General features: G+C 43.1%; 1 protein-coding gene across 5 annotated transcripts in view; it reads right to left on the bottom strand.

The window, feature by feature from the left end:
• LOC104568668 (calcium-activated potassium channel subunit beta-2) overlaps positions 1-21,821 on the bottom strand; it is a 124,642-nt gene that overhangs the window by 22,484 nt on the left and 80,337 nt on the right. The window contains exon 1 of one of the 5 annotated variants that reach the window (XM_088523901.1): positions 10,522-10,593. The exons of the other annotated variants lie outside the window; for them this stretch is intronic. The gene's annotated coding sequence lies outside the window, so the exon portion shown is untranslated. Of the gene's footprint in view, positions 1-10,521; positions 10,594-21,821 lie in introns of those variants that run through there. 5 annotated transcript variants of the gene reach the window in all.

Consider the following 21,821-nt stretch of genomic DNA (forward strand, 5'->3'; position numbering starts at 1 on the left):
TTTTAAGTAGCACCGAGCAAAACTGCCTTAAGGAACTAGTGGCAGCAAAACAGTGTGCAGTAGCAACATGTAGAAATTATATAGGATTCAGAAATAGATTTGCAGCTGCTGGTCCCTTTGGGGAAAGGTGTTTTGTAGTAGCTCCTGGAAGACACCCATCCAGGTGCAAAAATCCAAGTGCAAAATGGCCAGCAAGGACATCTAGCAAAGTGACTGAGAGGTCTGACCCTGAGGAGCTTCTCCTGCATAGACGGTTTCACCAACCACGTTGCTGCCCGAGGGTCAGGCTTTTGATGGAAAAGGCAGAGAGCAAGTTCTGAAGATACGTGGGTGTCTCTGGCTGAGCGTCCCGCTCAGGTGTCCCACTCTTCTCTGCCTCGCTGCCAGCGGGGTCTAAGGACTCTGCAACAGTGTCTTGGTGCTGGGTATCTACGGTGGAAGGAGAAGGGCCTCCCCATTTGAGTGCCCTGTTTGGGCACTTGCACACAGTCATTACCTCGTTGCCTGGGAATCTCTGTCACTGGATGTGCAGTGCCATGCCTGGGGATGCAGTTTTGTTGGAGAGCACACGGCATTGGTAATAGCAGCTCATGTTATCGGCAGGTTTTGCCAGCACGGCGCTTCGGTGATGCAAGGGCTGGGGAATTATGGAGGCAGAACCCCAGTAGATAGAAGAGAAAGATAGTGCCATGTTGATGGATTTTTTTTTTCATATAATCTTGCACGACCCCATCGACCCCAGGCCCTTGCACATCATGCAAATGGAATTTCTTCAGATAGTTAACACCAGATTAAACCTGCACTACCTCATCTTCTCAATCCTCCATTTTTTTCTATAAAGTCTCCATCTTTTGGCCAGCCTTTATCAATCTTCTCTCCAACAACAAAAGGCCTTTACTCCTACCTAGGTCTGACTAAAGGATCCATGAGCCCCAGTAATCACGGGAATTTCTTTGAAATCAAAAGCAAAGAAGCTGTGTTTTCTCATTGACCTTGAAATCTTGAAGGCTATCTCCACTTCCTGTGGGATACAGCTGGTGTTTAACTCATTAAAAAGCACCTTTACAGAAGAGCTTTACTTCTTCTTGCTTATGACCAAGGAGGCAGCTAAGGAAAGTTTAACGGGAAATGTTTCTCCTATGTAGAGAGACCAACTCAGCTGATAAGTTGAGTGTATATGAGCTTGAATAATTAGCCCCCCAAAATCCTTTTTATTTTCCCTAGATTGATAGAATCAATTGTCCTGCATCCAAGAAGCACAAGAAGATTAAATTACTAATGTGATAGTATTTTTCCCTGTTCTTGATAGTTAGTGAGGACAAATAATTGATGCACTATTTTTTGTTCTTGCTGTGAGAATGGATTAACATTGTGTACTTTTTGCTTCTGAAGAATTTTTTTTTTGTGAAAGAGACATGACCCCCTCCTCCTCCTACACCCATACTTATTTTCAGACTAAAAGATGCACAATTATCTCCAAATTCTTACCCTTGCTTTTATTTTTCTATATTTATCTATGTTGTTTGCTATAAAAAAATGACTAGGATTTCTGTGATGTGCTTCGGGATTTTGATTTTCCTCTATCACAAAGTGAGCATTCAGAGTTCCCTTGCTCATACCAAGAACAGACGACTTTCTATGCTCTGTGTTCTGCCATGCTAGAGCAAATCTGGAAATTCTGTTATTCATGCAACTATTTGTCCATGGACAAAACACTTCAAGCTATTGCACGTAAGTGCTCATAATTAGGCAGGGCAAACCACAGAAATGTAAAAGAGCAGAATTTTTTAAAAATGTAAAAAAATCCAATTTTGAAAAAAAAGAAAAAAGAAAAAGGTTATATTAAAAAACATTTTTAAATGTTCCAAGAAGTAAAGAAGGGGTAGGGATGATGCAGGAAAAATACTCAAAATCTGGCTTTTGACCTTCCTGTAAGCCAAATAAAAGAGACTTTCAGTATTTATAAGTGCTATCATAGCATAAAGATTTAAAAATCAATGGGGGACACTTTGCCCAATAGTTACTTTTTGATTTCTTTGTAGTGCTTGCATTTATTTCTACCTCTTGCCACAATGGAAACTCAAGTCAAATACTCAATCAAAGTCAAGCATTTTATGGCCTTTCTGTTTAAACTCCTGAGCTGGATACTTAAAATGCAACACCAGCAGCCCTGCGAATAGCAGATATGTAAGTAATGGAAAATCAACTGTTGGCACCGTGTCCCGGATAAGTTTTTCTTTTCCCTTTTGTTCTTTATCCCATTGGAGTGGTTTGCTACCGGAATATATTGCTGGCAAAAGTGCTCTGCTACCAGCACTTTACAGCTATTGGAAAATGTTGCTGCCCGAGTGGCACAGCTCCCCAACCAGACCAGTTTGCTGGTGCAAAGCTCTGGGCTCGCGCAGGGAGCCTTGTTGTCACCCCCTTTGCTAGCTGGGAGTGACAGTTGGCATCCACTCGCTTGGGGACAGTGAAAAGCGTTGCTTATTTGATGTCCCCAGGCTGCACATAGCTGTCAACCTTAGGTTTGCTAATTTTCTAAAGCAGAATGTGAAGAAGACACCACAGGTCTGCAAGAAGCACCTGAGTTATTGGTACTTATGCACCACCATAGGGATATGAATTCTGTTTATTGCACAAACCTGGGCCTATAATTAATGGAAATAGTAGCATTATCTTGCCTTGTTCTCATTAATTCAGAGTAATGGCATTGGAAGATCTGACTGCATTATGAAATGCATTTTTGGAAGAATAGGAAAGAACCAGAGGGCTTGCTCTGCTTTTCAGCATCCATCCTGATCTCCTCCTTCAATGAATAAGGAGCACAATTACTAGCAACGCCCTGCTGTGTGTAGCAGACCATCTTTCACACCCTAATCATAGATTCATTTTATCTTATTTATTTATTTTCCATACATCTGAGAGAGCAGATCTAAATTTTCCTAGCTGCCTGCCTGAACTGAATGTTACAAAATGCATTTTAACACTTTTAGAAACAGTCACGGTCAGCCCAAAGTCTGCTTAAACTCCAGCAGCTCCGTAGCGCTGACACTGGCACCTTGCAGTAAAAACTGCTTTCAGGGCTTACCTAAAAAGCTGCAAATGATGAGAACAGCCAGGTCTGCCCTAATGGGAGTTTTATGGGCATCTCCCCCTCTCTTAGGAGGAGTAAATATATAAAGGCTTCAAACTGCACTTTATTTATTTCTGTGGTATAGCATGATATTATTCCCACAGAAGCACTGACGATGTTTTATGGTTGTAGAAAGGAGGAAGCCTAGGACACTTCATGAAGCAGAGCTGATGCATGAGCTGGTTTAGCCATGGCTGGTGACAACCAAAATATAGCACAGACTTCAGCCTAGGTGTATTTTATTATCTTGGATACCTCAGTACCTGGGGCAAGGAAGGGCTGGAGAGATGATGAAGGAGCATGAGTGCTCGACAGCTATGTGGAGGCAACAGACTTCACCTTTCCTGCTTCGAAGCTCCCTGGGGGTTTTTGGGGAGGTGGAACTGCAGGGCTGGGCCAGGACATGTGTTGACACAGTTACCCTCCCAGGGAACAGGTACAGGGGTGCCCTGCGCCAGCCAACACGTGCCCCTATATCTCCCTTGTAGAGGCACTGCTGAGCACTGGGCTGAGAACTAGTCAAGAACTCATTTCACCTTCAAACAGGGGACAAAATGCTGTTTGCAGAGTGATGTGGAGCTCCTCAGGGCCGCTGAGGTCAAGCTCCTCATCTCCTAGTAGAGATGCAGTCCAAGTACCCGAGGGTTGAGTTGGTCCTCGTCTTGGTGGCAAGTTTGCCCACAGCCTGACCAGCAGCGCTGGCCCTGTAGTGGTGAGACCCATTCAAATAGATCATGTAGCGATATGTTATTTTCCCAATGATTCATTGGAAAAATATTCATCTTAATAGCTTTCTTATATGAAGTACGCACTGACTACTGACTTGCTCTGAGGAGGGCCCTTTATTGATACGATTCCCTGGCCAAGTGTAATGCAATTAAATGATTGGATTTCATTACATATATTGACATGGTGTCAGTGACTATTTCCACTCCTCCCCCATTATTTCTAAAAATAAAGTCATCTGCCATAATTAGAAAATATGAATGTGTTAAGACCTCCATTATTTCTTCCCCATATTAATCTAAGAACTGGGCAGATGTTTATGAATACCTTGTTACATTATGTTCATCAGCTGCTGCCAAGAATAGAAAGGCTGAGACCTGATCTCACTCTGAAGGTTAAATAAGAGCAGATCTGGCTAAATCTAGACTTCTGATTAACTCCTCAACAGTATTTTTACTTCTTATCTAAATGTTCTTTCAATTTTTAACCTGCCACTCTCTCTCTGAGGTGTTTTGGGCCACATATGAAATTCAGCAGCATTTTTTCCCTCTTGCATCATACTCAGAAATTCTTTAGTTGCATCCTGAAGTCCTGTTGATTTTAGTGGAGTTGGGCACCATTATCTCAGCCCGTGACCCGGGCTCTGCTTATCCCACCTCGAAGGTCCTGAAGGAGCACCAGTGGCAGCAGGAACCTCAAGATTCATCCAATCTGGTGCTGGACCATTGCTCGGGTGCCCGGGGGTGGGTGAGAGGCCCAGTCGGTGCCGATGGATCGGCACCCAGCCCTGCGTGGGGCTGTGACTGGTTTGCAGCACCTCAGCACCTGCCCTGTGGTTGGCACATTACGAAGCTCATCTAACCTCTGTCCCAAGCCATTTCTGTCAGCACCTTCTCTGGGTCTGGGGCCAAGAAGTTCCACAATTTAATTATGTTCTCTGTCAAGGTACATTTTTTTTCTTTTAAATCTTTTTTTTTTTTCTGGATAACCTGCTGTCTCTCCCTGATCTTCCCTTCCTTTTCTATTTGTCTGCCTCTGTCTTCCCGCTCTCTCTATTCTCTACCCCATGGATCTTAACTCTTAGCACTTACAGATCACTGGGTTGGATGCGGGTCAGTGCCCCTGCACCGAATCGGTGGTGCTGCATTGATTAGCACCACCAGATCAACTGTCCTACGACCTTCACAGTCACTGCACATGCTTGGCTGGTGCACGCAGGCTGCAGCAATGTGGCTGTAACAGGGCACTCATGAGGTTCAGGCTTATCCAAATTCCTGCTCTCTCATGTTCCCTGTGTGCTCAGACTGCCTATGGGGAGAGGAGACGCTGGGTTTCTAGGATGAGTCAACTGAAGTACAAGCAATGTAGATTCACATCAAAAATTCACGGAAGCAATGCATAAGTTGTGAGAGAGTTTTACTGCTTTGGGACTGCAGTGAAGACTATTTTCTTATTTAATGAAAAGTTTAAATCTTGCTGACGAAGCTTGGAACTTCTCTGGAAGGACCTGGGCTCCCAGGCTAAAATTTGAAACAAATTCTCCCAAGTGATATATATATATATTTTTTTGCAGGCTCTTAATGTTTCCACATACACGAAAGTGGATGAAATGAAGTAGTCATCTTTGTAATTGTTTTCCTCCCTTTTTTTTTGGTGCTGTTGTAGATTGTCACCTGGAGCTAAGAAAAGCATGGTCATTTTTGACTGGGGTTTGCTTTGAAGGGTAAGGTGTAATGCAATGAACTGGGTGAGGCAGCACTCATGGATACCAAACATGAACCTGCCTTGATGTTTTTGCTTGGGCTGAAGAGTCAAATTAATGAGAGTTATGAGGCATCTAGGGCTGGAGCTGTGGCTTCACTGTTGGGGAACGGAGCTCCAAGTGGCCAAAGATCCTCGTCTTCACTGGGCTTTGAAGAGATGCTAGAATTTAAATAATATTTGGAAAGGAGGCTGCCAACTCTACGACAGAGGGTGGATGTGACCTTCAAATGTGCCTCTTTCTGGGGACTGGCCAGCAAGCCACCATTCAGGGATCTCCTTCCCAGGACTAAAGTAACTCTGCATATAGCACAGGGTCCACACGCGAAATATGGGTTGAATTTAAGTCACTTACATAGTCCTGTCTTGATGTTCTTTACAGTGACAAACAGAGTTTGTGCCATAACTTCTCTTGACCTTAGAAAAGGAGGGTGCAAAATAAGTCTGCCCCTGCTGCCCCTCTACTCTCCCCTGTCTTGATTTCAATAACAGTGCTCGGGTCTTCTACACTGATTCATTTTAGAAGCAAAACAAAATGAACCCTGTTTTAATCCCCACACCTTTCTAAGCCTTGTCCGTCTCCTCTGAGATGAATGCTGTTTGTCTGTTTTCATCTGTCACTTCTGAAATCACTTACTTTTTGTGCTCTTCCCTTTTCTTGGAATTGCTTTTGCAGAAATGCACATAAACAGCTATTCTTTGGGTCAACATTTCAATTAATTTTCAAACTGTGCTTTTCCATTTCCTAGGTTTTTATTTGTTTATTATTATTATTTATATTGAATCTTATTTTCTGAGTGCTTGCCCTGGTGCTGATAACTGTGCTTGGTGCTTATCTATATAAATAGATCAATAGCTTTTGGACTGCAGCCTTCTAAAGCAATAGGCTAAGAGGCTTGCTTCAAACCTGAAAGCTTCTGCACAGAATTTATTAATATAGCCAGCGATTACAAATGTATGAGCTGTAAAATGACTATAATCCCACTTAAAAATAAGTGGATTTTGTACCTTTTCTAGCACTTCTTTTTTTTTTCTTTTTTTTTCCCCTTTACAGAAATCCTCAGTTTATAAGTGGAAAGGAGACTAATGATGCCATGATGACATCTTCCCCAGGTGCTGGCAGCAGTGGTGTTAATTTTGGGTCCCAGCAGACAAGGGGTGTATCCCAGACCCCTCCAAGGGGCTAATACTGTCAACCTCATTTAGGAAGTGAGATTGCTCTGGGGCCTGCCTGGTGCTAAGCAGTTTCTTGAGCGTGCCTGCAGCATTTACATAGAGTTTATAGTGTTTTCTACAGCTTCTGCAGTGGCTTAGTAAAATGCTGTGACTTTAGACGTTGTAGAAGTACACAAGCTTGGCCACAATTTGTGTCCCTAAAGCCTACAGAAAACCTGCAAAAAGCATCAAGAACACTACTGCGCCCAGCACAAATGGGAGATGCTCCTTTCTGTCAAAGCATGGTAAAACTAACACTTTGATACCGAATTAAAAGTAGACACACAAGGAAGATGTGATTCTGACTTGATTTTCTTTCTAGGCAGCTCAGGGAAAGACTGCAGTGGCTTCTTCCAAGCCAGTTTCGGGCTAAGTTAAGAACACTTAAGAACACTTAAACATTGCCACTTGCCACAGAGTTTCTGTGTGAGGCCAGGAACATAGCAAGGTAATGGTGTAGCACAATAACAAAAATTAAGATCATGTTAGGTTTTATGAGAAAGAAACAGGGGATGAAAAAGTTATTGAAATGACTGGAAGACATTGTCAGCACCTGCAAAAAAAAGATGATAGACCAAGATATCTTGGTGCACTGCAGTTGTCTCGTATGAAATAAGGTGCCACAGTCACCTGCTCCGTGTCTATTGAAGCCTGCTGAATTCCACATGGATTGTGGCACTTGCCTTTAGAAGCTACGGCAGTGAAGCTGATTGCTTCCAGCTGATCAGTGCAGTAAAGAACGAGATGAAGCCCAGTGGTCATTATGGGAATGAGAGATGCCATGGCCACCAAGCCAGTGGCTATAAGATGGGCAGCAGGTCCTATTTGTGACTCCTTCAGGACGTCCAGGATTTGTTAGCATGGTGGAAGGGTCCAGCTATCCATTACCTGGCATTTAGAAAGTTCATCTACCGCCCACCTGGGAATTTTGAAGCCAGGATGGTTCTTGCTCAAGGCACCCTAGAAGGGAACGGCTCCGGTGCAAACCCAGCAGTGCCCTCTGCGTTCTGCTTCAGAGCAGCGTGCTGTGAGAATTTGCTTGTATTGTTGTGGAAATTAGCAATTGCTTTAATCGCCATGGCAAGTTTGAGTGGAATATTGCGGAGAAACAATAAGGGCCCCTGACAAACCTCGGCCCATCCAGCTTTTATTGAAGATGATGAAATATTTCCATTGTACTTCATGGACCCCGGCCTCAGCCTTGAAAGAGTACACTGCAGATTGAACTGCTTTTGCAGAAATCATGTTAGATTTGCAGAGTTGGTATTAGATTTGCTTGGTGGTATGAGAACATTGCCTTTCTGCTAAATTACTTTTTTTTCAGTTAATAATATATTCTTTTCTGCAGGGATTTTTTTTTTTCTCAAGTTCTCTTTATCTGTTTGCCTTCTGCTGGCTAGAGAATTCATTGCTGCTTTCTGGCTTGGACTATTACATGGTGTTACCTTGCAGGATTAAAGAGCTCTCACTGGCTTCTCTGTATGTTAAACTTATTTTCTAGTCCCTTGGGCAGGGTATCCCTGATTTAATGGTGGAATAGGAACAATAAGGGCCTCATGAATTACTAGGAAGCCTAAATCAAAACAGGTTATTGACTGCAAGCTTACTCAAGGCTAGGCTCAGCACTAACTCCAGGGAAAGCATTTTTCCTCTGAACTTTTCCCATCATAACGTACAGATAAACATTTGGAATGAAACAGATTCCTGAGATCTGAACCGTGTTATATTATCCATATTATATGTACCTGTATTATCTATTATATATTATCTGTAGTATTTACTTCTGTATTACCAGCTGTATGCTAAGTGCTTTGCAGAAAAGCTAGAAGACAAAGTGCCTGGCCTGAAGAGATTAATATTCATCTTTTATTCAAAACAAAAAAAGATCTGTGTCTGGAGTATGCAAGACACTGGATTAATTTTCTTTTTCTCCTGACATTAGCATATGGAAATGTGGCTCCCTGAAGGGACCAAAGGGGACAGCTGTGGAGGCCAGGGAGCCACTGCTGCAGATCCAAAGAGATGCTCAGCTGCCTCCTCTGGGGATGCACTTTCAGCACCAGGCGGGGGGCTCAGAGCCACTTTTATCTCACTCCTCAGACGGGGAGCCCAGCTGGGACCAAGGAGGACAGATCCCACAGAGTGGAGCTCCCGCCTGCACCCAAAGAACTGAGACCCAGCCCTGCAGCGGGGCTGGGGGAACAAGGTGCTGGGTGATGGGGACACAGCTTTCCATCTGCCTGCTCAGATGGCAGCCTTGGCTATTGGAGCCAAAAAAGTCTTTTTTATTAGAAGTAAAGAGTGTAGGATGCACAGTTTCTTCATTCTGATTAGAATGCACAGAGAGAAATATTCCAATATTTTGTTAACTACAATTATTTGTTATTTCTCTGTGCTGCACATCATGCTATCAAAGTGCTTTTAGGAAATTATCAAACAAAAAAGAAATGAAAACTAAATTATAGCATGTAAAGAAGTCACTGGAGTGCCTGAAGTGAGCAAACGCTATATTCCCATGTCAAGTGCACTTGATGTTTAGTGGAAGTGGGCGCTTTTGCCATAATGAGCCATGGTAGGAGTGAAATGCAGCATGAGGCTTGGGAAGTGAGCAGTGTTCACTAGCTACTGATGTGTTTAGAGAAGAGGAAGGCAAGCCCACCATTGCACAGGGAAGGCCGAGGAGCAAATCGGACAACAGTTTGGAAACCATACGTTCCAGCTAGTTCAGAATTTCACTGTGTTTCCACATCAGTGATATTTGCTTAGATATTGTAAGTACAGTACTAGAAAATTAGGATCAGCAAATGAGCAAATTAAACTGAAATTGGGCAAAGAGATTTGAAAATAAACATAAATGTCTCAATCTTGATGGATTTTCCCCTGTGATGACTTTATTTTATTTTATTTTTCATTTCTTTGAAAAAGGTCTAGGAAGTCTCATTTGATTTAAAATAGTTTCCATGACAGAGACTAGAAATTTTGCCAGCTATTAAAGATCAAAAGTAACTACCACCACAGCAAAACCCAGGTAGGTTGAAGGGATACAGTTTTGATCGAATGACCTCTCTTTTGCACAATACACCTTACAAGTAAAGTTTCTAACCCACACCACAGGCCAGAACCCCATGTCAAAATATTTAATGCAAACCTCATTGAGCCACCCATTGTTCTTAAGAAAATGTCTGCGGCACAGCCAACCCGAACCTGTCTTTACATGGTTAATTATTTTGGAAACTTAAGGGAGGCTCAGAGAAAGCAGCACAGATATACGTCAGACATAAATAACCGACATTAGCGACACAGCAGGGAGGTCACCCAAAAGCAGGATGCAGACGGGACTGCAGCTGCATGTTAACTTGCCCAAGGAGCTGTGCACTGAGCCCAACTCACTAAGCTAAAGCCACTTTTGAGCAGTGCAAGCTTTACTAATGCAGGAGGCAGGGTGCTGGGCGAGCCAGCCCAGTGCAGGCACGGAGATGAACAAAATATCAGGCAGCAGCGCAAGAAGCAAAAGAATTAGCGAACGAAAACAGCAGGACGTGTGTAGCCCCCCAAACTTTCTCCGAATATTATCTCTTCCCCCTGCAGACCTGGGATATTTGATATTTTCTGCGACGGGTTGTAAGCCACATCACAGGGATATTAGAGCGAGGGAAGCAGAGAGGCAGGGCGGTCCGATAACTTACCCCGATCATACCTACTGAGTCAAAATTACATCCGAGGCTTCCCTCTCCCATCTGTGAGGTTAGATCCTGCTGACTTCATCAACAAGGTCATTTTAGAGCCTCTGCTTAATGAAAAAAACCCTAGTCTGGTATTCGTTTAAGAGATTTGAGTAATCTCTTTAAGCGAATTAATTAGTGCTGAAGTCCTAAGGAACAATATTCTCCGGGCTATATCTGGAGCACAAGGATTTGAGGTCAAAGGTAGGTTGAAGGCTTTTAAAGGAAGTCTGAAAACAATTGTAATTCTTCTTAGATCCAGTCTTGTTATGGAGAACGGAAGGGTACAGCCTGCAAACTGCTTTGACTTGTTTTCTGGGGGACAACAAGCCATATTGTGCCGTAATAACGTTATATGCAAGGGCTTGTTCCTAAAGGAGTCCCCTCTGAGTGACATAAACCTGCAATCACTGTCCAAGCAGCCTATGAACATCTTGTTGTTTTTTCAATATCACCATGCTCTTTCTGGTGGATGAGCAATGGGCCTGGAGTTGTGTAATGGGAGCTAACGTTTGGTCAGGGAAGTAGGTGGGAATATTCGCCCAAACAAAACCAGGGATGTCCAAATGCCAAGCTGATAAATCGTCAGTAAATTGTAGTTTAGAAATTGGTCTTTTTTTCCCTACAAAATACTTAGAAAGTTAATTAGGGAATATCAAGTCAAAAGTTAATTTGAGGCTCTTTGGATAATTCTGGGAAGGGCTGGCAGAGGGAAAAAATGCCTTTCAATCCTTGCATCCAAAGCTGCTCTGTGTCTTCTGAGGGTTGGATATATCAGAAGCAAACCATTTCTATGAGTTCCTGTCTGGGAATATGTCCCTGACATCTCATAAGATTATCCCTTCTCCTTTAGATTGGTCCAAGAAAATAATAGAAATTCCACATAAAGAGTGTTCCCACGAGACTTCCGCTAACCCAGCCCATGGTATTGCTGTGCTATTAGCCCTCACACTCACTTCATCCCCAGAAACAATCCTCAAAAGACTAAGGAAATGTTATCCATGTTTAGAGAGGAAGAGCAGCATCCTGGCCTGCGGGGAGCACAGTGAGGATCTGCATCTCAGGCACCCTGCTGCCTCACAGCTGGCAGGAAAAGATAAATTTATTATATAGGAGGTTAACCAGATGGAATCTCATCCTGTTTACAGACAATACGGGACTATCACAGACTCACTAGTAGAGGTAGTTTTGGGTATTAACTCATCTCCACTTCCATGTTTGGAGACAGTTTGGAATGTAAGTTGAAATCCTGAGACCAAATACCCCAAGCTAAACAGCACGTAATGCAGCAATTAGAGCTGAGAGGGGTATTAGAGACCCTTCTCCTATCAGCACTGATTAGAAGCAGCCAGTGAAATCACCAGGTCCAAGAAGCTGTTGCTATCAAAAGGATGAGATATCCAAGAGGGGACAGGGAAAATCAGGTGAGGTGGTATAGATGGGAGGGCTTCCGACAGAAAGAAGAAAATAAAGGTGAACTGTTCACCTGGAAGGTGTCGAGCAAAGTAGATGACAGCAAAGAGAAGCTGCATGATTCCAGACATGGTCTCATCTCACCTAGTGAAGTTTTATATGATGTTTGCTATCCAAGAGTAGGAAACTTGTTGCCTTTGCACGTCAGACAAATTGCAACAACAGTGATTTTACTACAAAAGAAAATAAACCTCCCAGAACTATAGTGGAGGAGCAGTATTAAATCTCATACTTCCACACTCAAGAAACATTTATATGGGTATCTATTCATATTTTGAGACCTGTGGCAATAATTCCAGAAATGGCAACTTATATGATCAAATGGAAGCACCCAGCATAGCATGGAGGCAACCAAGCTGGTAAGACCTATAAAATAGAAGATATAAGAGGCATGGTGTGAGCTACGAAGATGATTAAGGGACTGAAGCATCTATCTTATGAGAAAAGGCTAAGTGAGTTTGGCCTGTTTAGCCAACAGAAGAGAAGATTAGGTGAGAGAGGATCTTATCAACACGTACAAATACTGGAGGGGAGGATGTAAAGAGGATGGGTCAAAATGTTCTTGGTGGTGGCCAGCATTAGGACGAGAGGTAATGGTTGCTAAAGACCTGGCTCTAATGCAGGTCCTGGCAGGTCCCCATAGAAAGGAATGACAAGAGCCTGCTGAAACACAGCCGAGCTGAAGGAAGCAGTCACATATACCAACGGGCCCACGAGTGGGCCACCAAAACACTGCTTAAAGTCACTTAAAGGTGTCCTGGGTCAGTCGTCCCAATGTGTCCACGCAAGCACATGTCTATGCAGCGGCACCATTCCCAGCTCTCAGGCCAATGCGAGGTCCTGAGGATTAAATACTTACCTGGGTACTTGCAACCCTCTGTGATAAGAAAGCTCTAAAAGAAAGCAGCCATCTTCCTCAGAAAGCCACCCTTCAGTAATTAGCTGTGTTGCTCACCACAGTGCCAGGAGCAGATAGAGAAACCAAACGAGGGGTCAGGCTGAGTGGCAGCTTGTGGCTGTGGTGAACCCGCTGAGAGGACCTCACACTTGTGTCTTCCTGGCACTTAAGAAACCATCTGACAGTAAAACAGAGATCTAGCAGCCCCACTCCACAATGTGGGGAAAATAAAGGAGCCCCTAAAGGGAAGAACAGGGAAGGAGAGAGGCCTGCTGCATTTCCAGCTTTCATGGTGATATTGAGAAGCAGACGTGGGAAATGAGCCCCATGACTTAAGCCCTTAACGCTTAGGTGCTTTCTTCTCCTGATTGCAGATTAAAAATCTCAAAGTCTGAATATGCAGAGAAAATACATTAGAGGAGCACTGGAAACTCATTTCTTCAGTACAGTACATCTTGACAGCATTTTGCATCAGTGGAAACTCCACCAGCTCTACGGAATTTGTCCCAAGGCTGAGGCGAACAAGTGTCACCTAAGCTAAGGGGCTCACAAGGTTTTCAAAGAAAAACACTGGGGTAAGGGCATGAGATACTGGCTGCTAGTGCCCAGTCCAACAGAAGGAGCAGAATCAGGCCTGGTCCAGACCCATGATTGTGATCCATCAGAATTGCTCCTGGCTAGGCTGGAGGCCTACACAATTCTGTGAGTTCTGCCATGGATGCCTTTTCAAAACAGAGTGCAAATAGAGAATATCTGTCAGGATTAATGAGGACCTTCTCATGGGCCTCTCTGAGATGCATATACTTTATGGTAGCCTAAAAATAACTGGTCGTGTATCGAACTCATTACCATTTGCAGAAACAAAATCAACAAGATAGACTAAGGCAAACAAAAGGAAACAGCTACATCTTTAGAGTTTTTTTCGGAGACAAGGTGCAGGGGCACTACATAATTTACAGGTGGAGAATATATGTAACTATCTTATAGATATCACATTTATAATCTATTGCCTTTATGTATGTAATATATATAGCTGGTTTGTTAAAAGTAGGGAAGCTTTGTTTTCAACCATTATGGGAGGGAGCTATTTTTTTTAATCTTGTTTTTATTTGATAGGACAGAAATACTTGTTAATACAAAGCATGCTACTACTACTAATAGTATTCATATAGTTCTCCTGTTGTTAGTGTTCTGTGTTATCAAATAACACTAATAACATGTACTTTAGCATGTGTCCAAATCTGTGTGATAAATGCATTCCTTAGTAAGTTTTTTTCATGATTACTATCCAACCATGACTCACTCTGTACTTTCAGAACCCAAGCCCAAGTGACCCAGATGTAGTGAACATACATATTTCAAGGAGGCAGTTTCCTTAGCAACAGGAGCCATATGAAAACATCCAAACCATCTTCTGCCTCCTGCTTACTGTCCCTTGTAGCTGCTATTAAAGAACTGGATGTTAAATGTCTTGCCTGAAGTTCAGAGGTATGAGGCATATATGGCAAAACAGAATTAACCACTTTTGTTTGCAAATTAGATAACTTTTGTTACCTTCTTGACATCAGATTTAATAGTGCTCTTTCTATTACAGTAGCCCTGAAAATTTTCTGGGCACACAAATGAATAAAAGGACCAATGCCAAGGTCCTCAGCTGATATTAATTGTCATTAGTGATCTATTGAAGTTAATGAAATTTAGGTCAATCAGCCCAGGATGTGCTCTGTGGTCTTTGGTTCCAGGTGCTTCTGATCCAGGCAAGATTAAGAGCAGATAAATAGTTCACCCAGCAGTACACTTGGTTGATGATGGAATGGGGGTAGTTCTGCACAGCTTTTTGATGATATGTTTTGAAGGATTTTTCTTCCAATGCACTGGGCAGGAGAATGGGAAGCTGTTTTATGTGAGTAAAGTTATTTGCAAGTGCCTGGTAAAGCACCAGTTTATTCTTGTATACAAAAGTTGAAGTATACAAAAACTTCAAGTTTATTGAAGTTGTGATTTTTTTTCAGATATCTTTGTGCGCTAGTATTGCAGCTTTCTAATGCAGGTATGTTGTGCCACATCTAGATGCTGCTTTGTTTTTTTTTGTTTTGTTTTCATTTCCTTTAATCTAAAGTTCAGTAAGATTGAGTGTATATACTTTCCTTTTTGTGTAGGTGTACAATCATGGAAAAACTGTGCAGGAAAGGATTTATGGATTTATGCCTACCAGTTAGAGAAGAGCAGGTTAGGGGATTCAGAGTTTTAGTTTAGCTGATGAGCCTTGCTAAATACAGCCTGTGCTGCTGGTATTATGTGTGTTATCTCTGGTGCAGCCAAGTTATTTCTGAACTATTGTGCAAGGTGAAACAGAGCCAGCTTTATTGGCAGCAATGACAGAATGATAATGTTTAGGCTAAAATGAGTCAATGTTTGGAAGATTCCACTGTTAGCAGTAAGACCTTGCCTGGGGGAGTCTGGATAGTGCTGGCTGTAAGGGCATTGCATACCAAGGATGGGAGAGTGAGGTGGAGGGAAATGGAGAGTAGTTTAGTGGGGTAAGGCAGAGAGCCAGGGTTATCACTAGCCCATCAATGGGCAGTGTGGCTGCCTGGAGAAGCCTGTGCTGTCTTGGGAAAGGGACCACAGCATTTGGGTGGCTTGGGGGAGAGCTAAGGTATCCTCAGGAGATGAGGGATGTGGGCAAGAAGTGATATCAAGTGGATTAGAGATGCAGAAGATGCAGGTTTAGCTGCAGTGTTATATAGGGGACAAGCATTGGTAATGACAATGGTAGTAGGAGGGAAGATGACTAAGGTATAAAAGCAGCTTTTGGTGTGAGGGAAGAGGAAGGAAAGGTGTTTTCTGCAGCTCTACAAAATGGTGGAGATCTGACCTATTAGGGAAGTTTGTTTAAAGTAGTTTGTAATAGTGATTCTGTCCAAGGCCTGGTAGAGCCTCTCCAAGGTCAGCAAGAGGCTGTGTGACCTGCTTGTCTTGTGTTGCCAGCCCTGTTTAAACACACTCTGGCTGTGTGTTATGCTGACAATTGTCTAACAAAACTGACAGCTGTAGTAAATGATTGCTCATATTTCTGTAGCATCTTGGCTTGCAGGCCACCTAACAGCATGCCATTCCCAGGGCTTCACATGACTGGGTTGTTGCCAACTAAGGTGGGTGTGAAGGAACAAAATTTTGGCCATACCCCTGCAACTGGGACCCCTTAATCTTTAATATTTATCAGTAGCTGGTAGTGTACAGGGACTAGCTCTACCTTCTTTCTCTCTTCGGTGAACAATCTTTCTTTATGGCAAATGCTGTACTGTCAGAGTTGCCTGAAGGCTGTTAACTGCCCAACCTGAACAGCTGGTCTCAGCTTGATGCTCAAACTACAAAGCCATCTCCTCTGCTGACATAAGTGTATGTTCTCATCAGCTTTATTGAATTGGAGCAGCTGTCTATAGTGCTAGAGAACAGATATAATGACATATCACTGGATGAGTTCTGGGCTAGACCATTGCAATAGTTTATTAAATATAACCCCAAAGAAGCCAATTTTGCTAGTTTTAGAGATTAACCACTGAAATTGAAGGGCTTTTTCCTATTGCTGGTCCACTGAATAGATCATGACTTCTTTTGTTATTTTGGGCTGAATCTATTGCTGACTGTTTTATTCAATATGAACTGAAATTTCAGCCTTTGGATCCATAGTCATTAACCATAGTAAAAATAAGTGACTCATTTGTCTTGCATGATGAGTTTGTATGTGGAAGATGCAGACAATTTGATTGACTTATGACACTGGCCTGACCTGATGGCTGTCAGGTGTCCACAACCTGCTGTGAAATGGCTATTTACTTTTGTGAGGTGTGATAGGTCCCCCTGCAGATGCTGGATGTCTTAGTAGGAGTAATGTTTCCAAATAGTCTTTACTTTTCTGTAATAAATCTTGATGGGATTTTCTGCTTTTCCTGTTTTGAAAGTCTGGATATATGAGTGAAAGGGGGACACATATCTGATGCTTTGCAGTGGATTCTGGCCAAGGATTTCTATTGTGTCTTGTTTTCAATGACTTCTGGGACAATCACCGATCTTTTGGACTTATCTGAACCATGACCATTTAGTTTTAGGCTTGCAAGTGTGTAAGGATGTGGTATTTGAGTCCCTGAGTGCTGCACTATAAAGGCAGTGGGTTCCCATCTCAGGCCATGTAACTGCAGGCTCAGACCCAGAGGAGTGCTTGCTGTTTGAGCAGCACCTGCACTCTTGATTACAACCTCTCAATTCAAATATAAGGAACAGCAGCAGCGAAGCATTTCCAAAAATACCAGGAGCACAGCTTTTATTTAAGTCAGGAGTGGAGGTGTACTTTGAGGAAAGCTGCTAAAGAAACACTTTAAAAGTATTCATTTAATAATCACTGCAAAGGGCTAGCACTAGGGAGTGTTTTCCCCTGAGTGAAATGGAAAATAGGGAGCCCAAGTTCCTGCTTCTGCTCTTAGTCCCTCCACCAGTGTTTGCAGGTGGACAACCTTCCTTCCCCTTCACCTCCTGCAGAAGAGGCAGGGCACAGCACTGATAGGAGTGTCTTATGGCTTGAAAACTGCATGGCGATGGAAAGGTTTGAAAGCAGAGAGGCATGAAATGATTAATTTACAGGCATCTGAGAGTATTTATTACTTTGCTTTTTGGTGTTGTATCTGTTATTTAACATAGGGGGAAGTTAATAACATGCATCAAGGCTATATCTTAGTGGTTAAAGGCAGCTAGTGGGAAGTGTAATCAAGTAGTGCAGCTTCTCTACTAGTCAGAAAAAAGTGGCATTAAATGGTTTTAAGAATTTGGCTGGAGGCTTGTTTTTAAGTGTAGAAACACATCATTGCTCGGATCAGCATGTTGCCTTCAGACCCTGGCTGCTTGGCTGAGAGCTGGTGTGAGGGTAATGCAAAGGAGCTGCTATACCTGCAAAATGCAGAAGTGGCCTGAAAAGGTGGACTCAGGCTAATGACATTTTTAGGATGTTAGACTTAGCTATCCTGAGGCCAAGAAACTACGGGGAGAGAGAAAAGGATGGGGTGGGATATGGATACTTAATGATGACAGCAAAGCCTGGGGACACAGGAGCATGGGTATGTGCAGAAGGGGACAGCAGCAAAGGGCCTGGTAGGGGCAAGGGGAAGAAAATGTCTGTTCCTCTTGCACTGAGGACTCCTCACTGACTGCAAATCCACCCAGGAGGGACCTTTGCATCCTTATACAGACCTGCTAATGGCTGGGAGGGAGCCTGCTGCGTGCAGACCCTGCAGCCTGGCAGCAGCAGCGGGGTGCTCCCCTTATGCTCCCCCTCCACTTAAACTTCCAGTGCCTGTCAAAGCCATGGGGCTTTCCTCTGAGCTAATTAATCTGTGTATCAGCAGAGACAGACTTTAAGGAGAAAAATGCAACCACGAGCATGTGGGTAGGATGTGGAAGGGCTTAAGCTATTGCTGAGTTTTCTACATTCCTCCTTCCCTCTACAGGGCATGTTGCATTCCACCATTAGCTCTTATACACCCAAAATTGAGTTAACAATTAGGTAGGGTAACTGTTTTTCAGCTTGCCAAATGTCTAGGGAGGAGGGAAATTGTTAAATTCACATGGTCCCTGTATAAGAGTTAATTGTGGAGAAAACAGTGGCATTTTTTCAAACCTTTAATTAAAGGCAATTTAAAATCTCCACTGATATTAGTGAGAGCATAAAATCTCACTCTGCTGGACACATACCAGTTAGCAAAACCACCTTATGCCCAAGTGCTGCAGCTGGCCTTTTGTAATATATATATATATGGGCATGGCTCTGCTGGGCAAATGGGTGGCACAGGATGGACATGGAGTGGGGTTTTGGGGCATTCTCCCTCCTGCGCAGCCCTGCTGCTGGGGGCTCTTGAATAGGAGATGCAGGCATGTACCTGCACTGAGTAGTGAGCAGAGTGCTGCATGGAGCCAACTTCATTCGGACCTTATCCTGCTGAAACATCTCAAGAAATTGCACTACCCGTATACTTAGTCTTATATATAGCCAAATATTGCACTCAGCATAAAGCTGTAGAACATACAAGTGAATTTCAGCCATGTGGAAGCCGTATAGTTGTTCTAGTGATTTAACTGAGAGTAAAATTATTTCTATAAAAGTTCCTTTCTAACACAGCACTCATTGCAGTCTTAACTGTAGACTTCTAGTTAAATGCACATTTAAAAGTCTAGAGTCAAGCCACTTAGGTAGTAAATGAATGGTCTGCTGTGTAGCTACTACAGCATGATCTGTTCCCTGCCCTGAGTGAGGCAGGGCTGAAAGGGGCTCGGATGCCTTGATGGATGGTGCTTGTAGCTTGCACCCGCATAGGGGAAAATACTTGTTGCATTTAAACAAGATATGACCTAAAAGGCATTTTTCAACCTCTTGTTTACTACAGAGCTGCAATGTCTGCGAGACCTTCATAGGAGGGGGACCTTGCACATACCCCCAGGCATCATTCTAGGGTCTTTTTATGATCCCTACGCTGACTGGAGTGCAGTGCCCTTTGCCTGAAGGAATACTATGAGCATTGGTACTGGTCCGGTTATAGCCTCTGGACAGGCATGCAAAATGCAGGCAGCTCCTTTCTTTCTGCTGTCCCCCTGCCTGTGCAGCATGCAACATCTGGTAGTGGCGTATTTATCAAAAAACCACTTAAAAAAGGAGGAAAAGGTTGGGTCACTTCGGAGACATGCATTACTTCAAAAGTCCCAAGACAACTGGGTGGGCTGAGTAGCAGCTTGCAAAGAAAACTTGACACTCGGCACCAGAGTCCCTCCAGCAGCCTAAAACTTGGCATGCAAAGTGGCACAGAGGGAGAAATCTGTCTCCAGCTTATCTAAAAGAGCAGAAAGGGAAATAAGAGGCATTTACCAGGTTTGAAGGAGACGCTGAGGCCTTCTGCTTTCCTTTCCCATGGTCCTGATCCTTCTCTCTTGGGCCCCATGTTGCAAGTCCTATGCCTCCATGGGAGGAGTGCTGGCTGCGGGCTCCCTCCAGAGCCCGTGACGCAATCTGGGTCATTTGGAGAAGGTTGTTGAGGATGGATCCTGCGCCTCCCTCATGCTGAAATGGAGTGCTTCCCATTCCAGGGTGCCTGAGGGGGTGAGCTAGTCCCTGAATTTGATCCTAACCCCAGTTCATGTATCCACCTACTAGGATATTCCCTTGGGGTGAGCAGCTGGGATAAGGCAATGCTGAGACACTGTTTCAGGGATGCTGGAAATACATAGGATCTGTTTAAAGGCTTGTTTGGGTACAGAGTACATAAGTAAATGACTGAAGTTACTGTAAACTAACTAGAAGCAAAACACATCTAGGCAATTTCTCTAAAACTGTACAAAATGAGGTGTGTACAGAGGTGCAGAACTACATCAATTTTAGGCTTATTTGATACAAAATCCCTCTCTGTTCTCAAATCTGATTAGTACCAAGTGACATGCTACCAAACACCATGATTCAGTGGAGGCTACTTCCTACCTGGCACTTCATATTCTTGAATCTCCACCTCTTTTCTTGATCTTAGTCCAGATATTTTGACAAAAGTCATGCTACTGGCAATATGTTTAACTTGAACCAAGTTTTTAGACTGCTGTCAACCTACTCGTGTGTTGCTGTCAAAACTTGAAGGCAAAGACAGCATGCAGATACATCCTAAAAGCACAAAACACTGTGGTTTGGCTACTTTTAGTCCCTGTGCTCAGACCTGCTCTACTGCACAGTAAAGATCATAAGAGTAATGAGTTTCCAAGCCTTTGCAGATGGAGTGCAAAGCAGTGGAAGTCAGAACTAAAGTTCTTCCTCTCCTGTCTAGCTGTGGGCTTTGGTGCAAGATAGTTGCATGCTCTCTGCCTCAGTTTGTCCATCTGTAAATCAGTAACCTGCACATATGTTGCTCTCAATCTAAAAGCACTATGTAAGATAGAATTCATGCTTCAGCAGCTATTTGTGCACTTTTTCCAAAAGCAAACCCTGAATGATTTTCCATGGAATAAGTTATTTGAGTTTAGACTAAAGCTGGAGCGATGGCACTGTTGTGGCAGTCCAGCATTTCCCAAACAATATGTGTGGAAGTTTGTTACACTTGTAGTAACTGCACATGGACCTTGTGATTCCCCAGTGCTTCTGCTAAATGCAATTACTAATATAGCTTCTTAATTGTTCAAATAACTTCTATTTTACATTAAAACAGATAAAGATCATAAATATGATATCAAACAAGCCAGTAGCCTATTATGTACCTGAAATCTGAAAGAGTTTTAATACGCTGCTGCTATACCTTTAACTTCTGACAAGTCTGAGAAGTGCAGCAAATAAATGGTATATAATCTGTGCACTGAACTTCTAGCCCTTCAGTGTGCAGAGTTGAAGGAGAGAGTGGCAGCAAGTTAATGATTGACTGTCAGCTACGGCTTGGAGTTTCCTTATGATTTCTTTGGTGCCCAAAGCAGCTTTTGGTCTGAATGTTTCTCATGCTGCTTTATTATTTCACATGCTATTCTCACTCTCAATCAAAGCTTTCTGGAGTATTTTGCTTTCCAAATGAGGGACCTATAGAGCATTTAAGCTTATTTTTTTTTGTCCCCCTGGTAACATTGCAATATGTATCACTATTACTGCCAGCCTTTTGCTTTAGCCCATAAATGCTACTAACAGCTAATTCATTCTTCAAATGAGCAGGTGTAATTTAAACCATAAAACAGCACTTGAACTTGTTTGCTATAAAATGCCCCTTGCTCAAATCCTTTGCTAACAACCTGGTTTGCGTTAGCCTTGTCAAACGCAAATGCTCTAGGAAATCCTTTTGCAAAATGCTCGCAGCAGTAAAGTCTAAATTTGCTCTTAACACACGCTTTA

The sequence above is a fragment of the Tinamus guttatus genome, unplaced genomic scaffold, assembly GCF_059628265.1.
Source record: "Tinamus guttatus ecotype Peru unplaced genomic scaffold, ASM5962826v1 Tinamus_guttatus_pri_ptg000198l, whole genome shotgun sequence".
NCBI lineage: Eukaryota > Metazoa > Chordata > Aves > Tinamiformes > Tinamidae > Tinamus > Tinamus guttatus.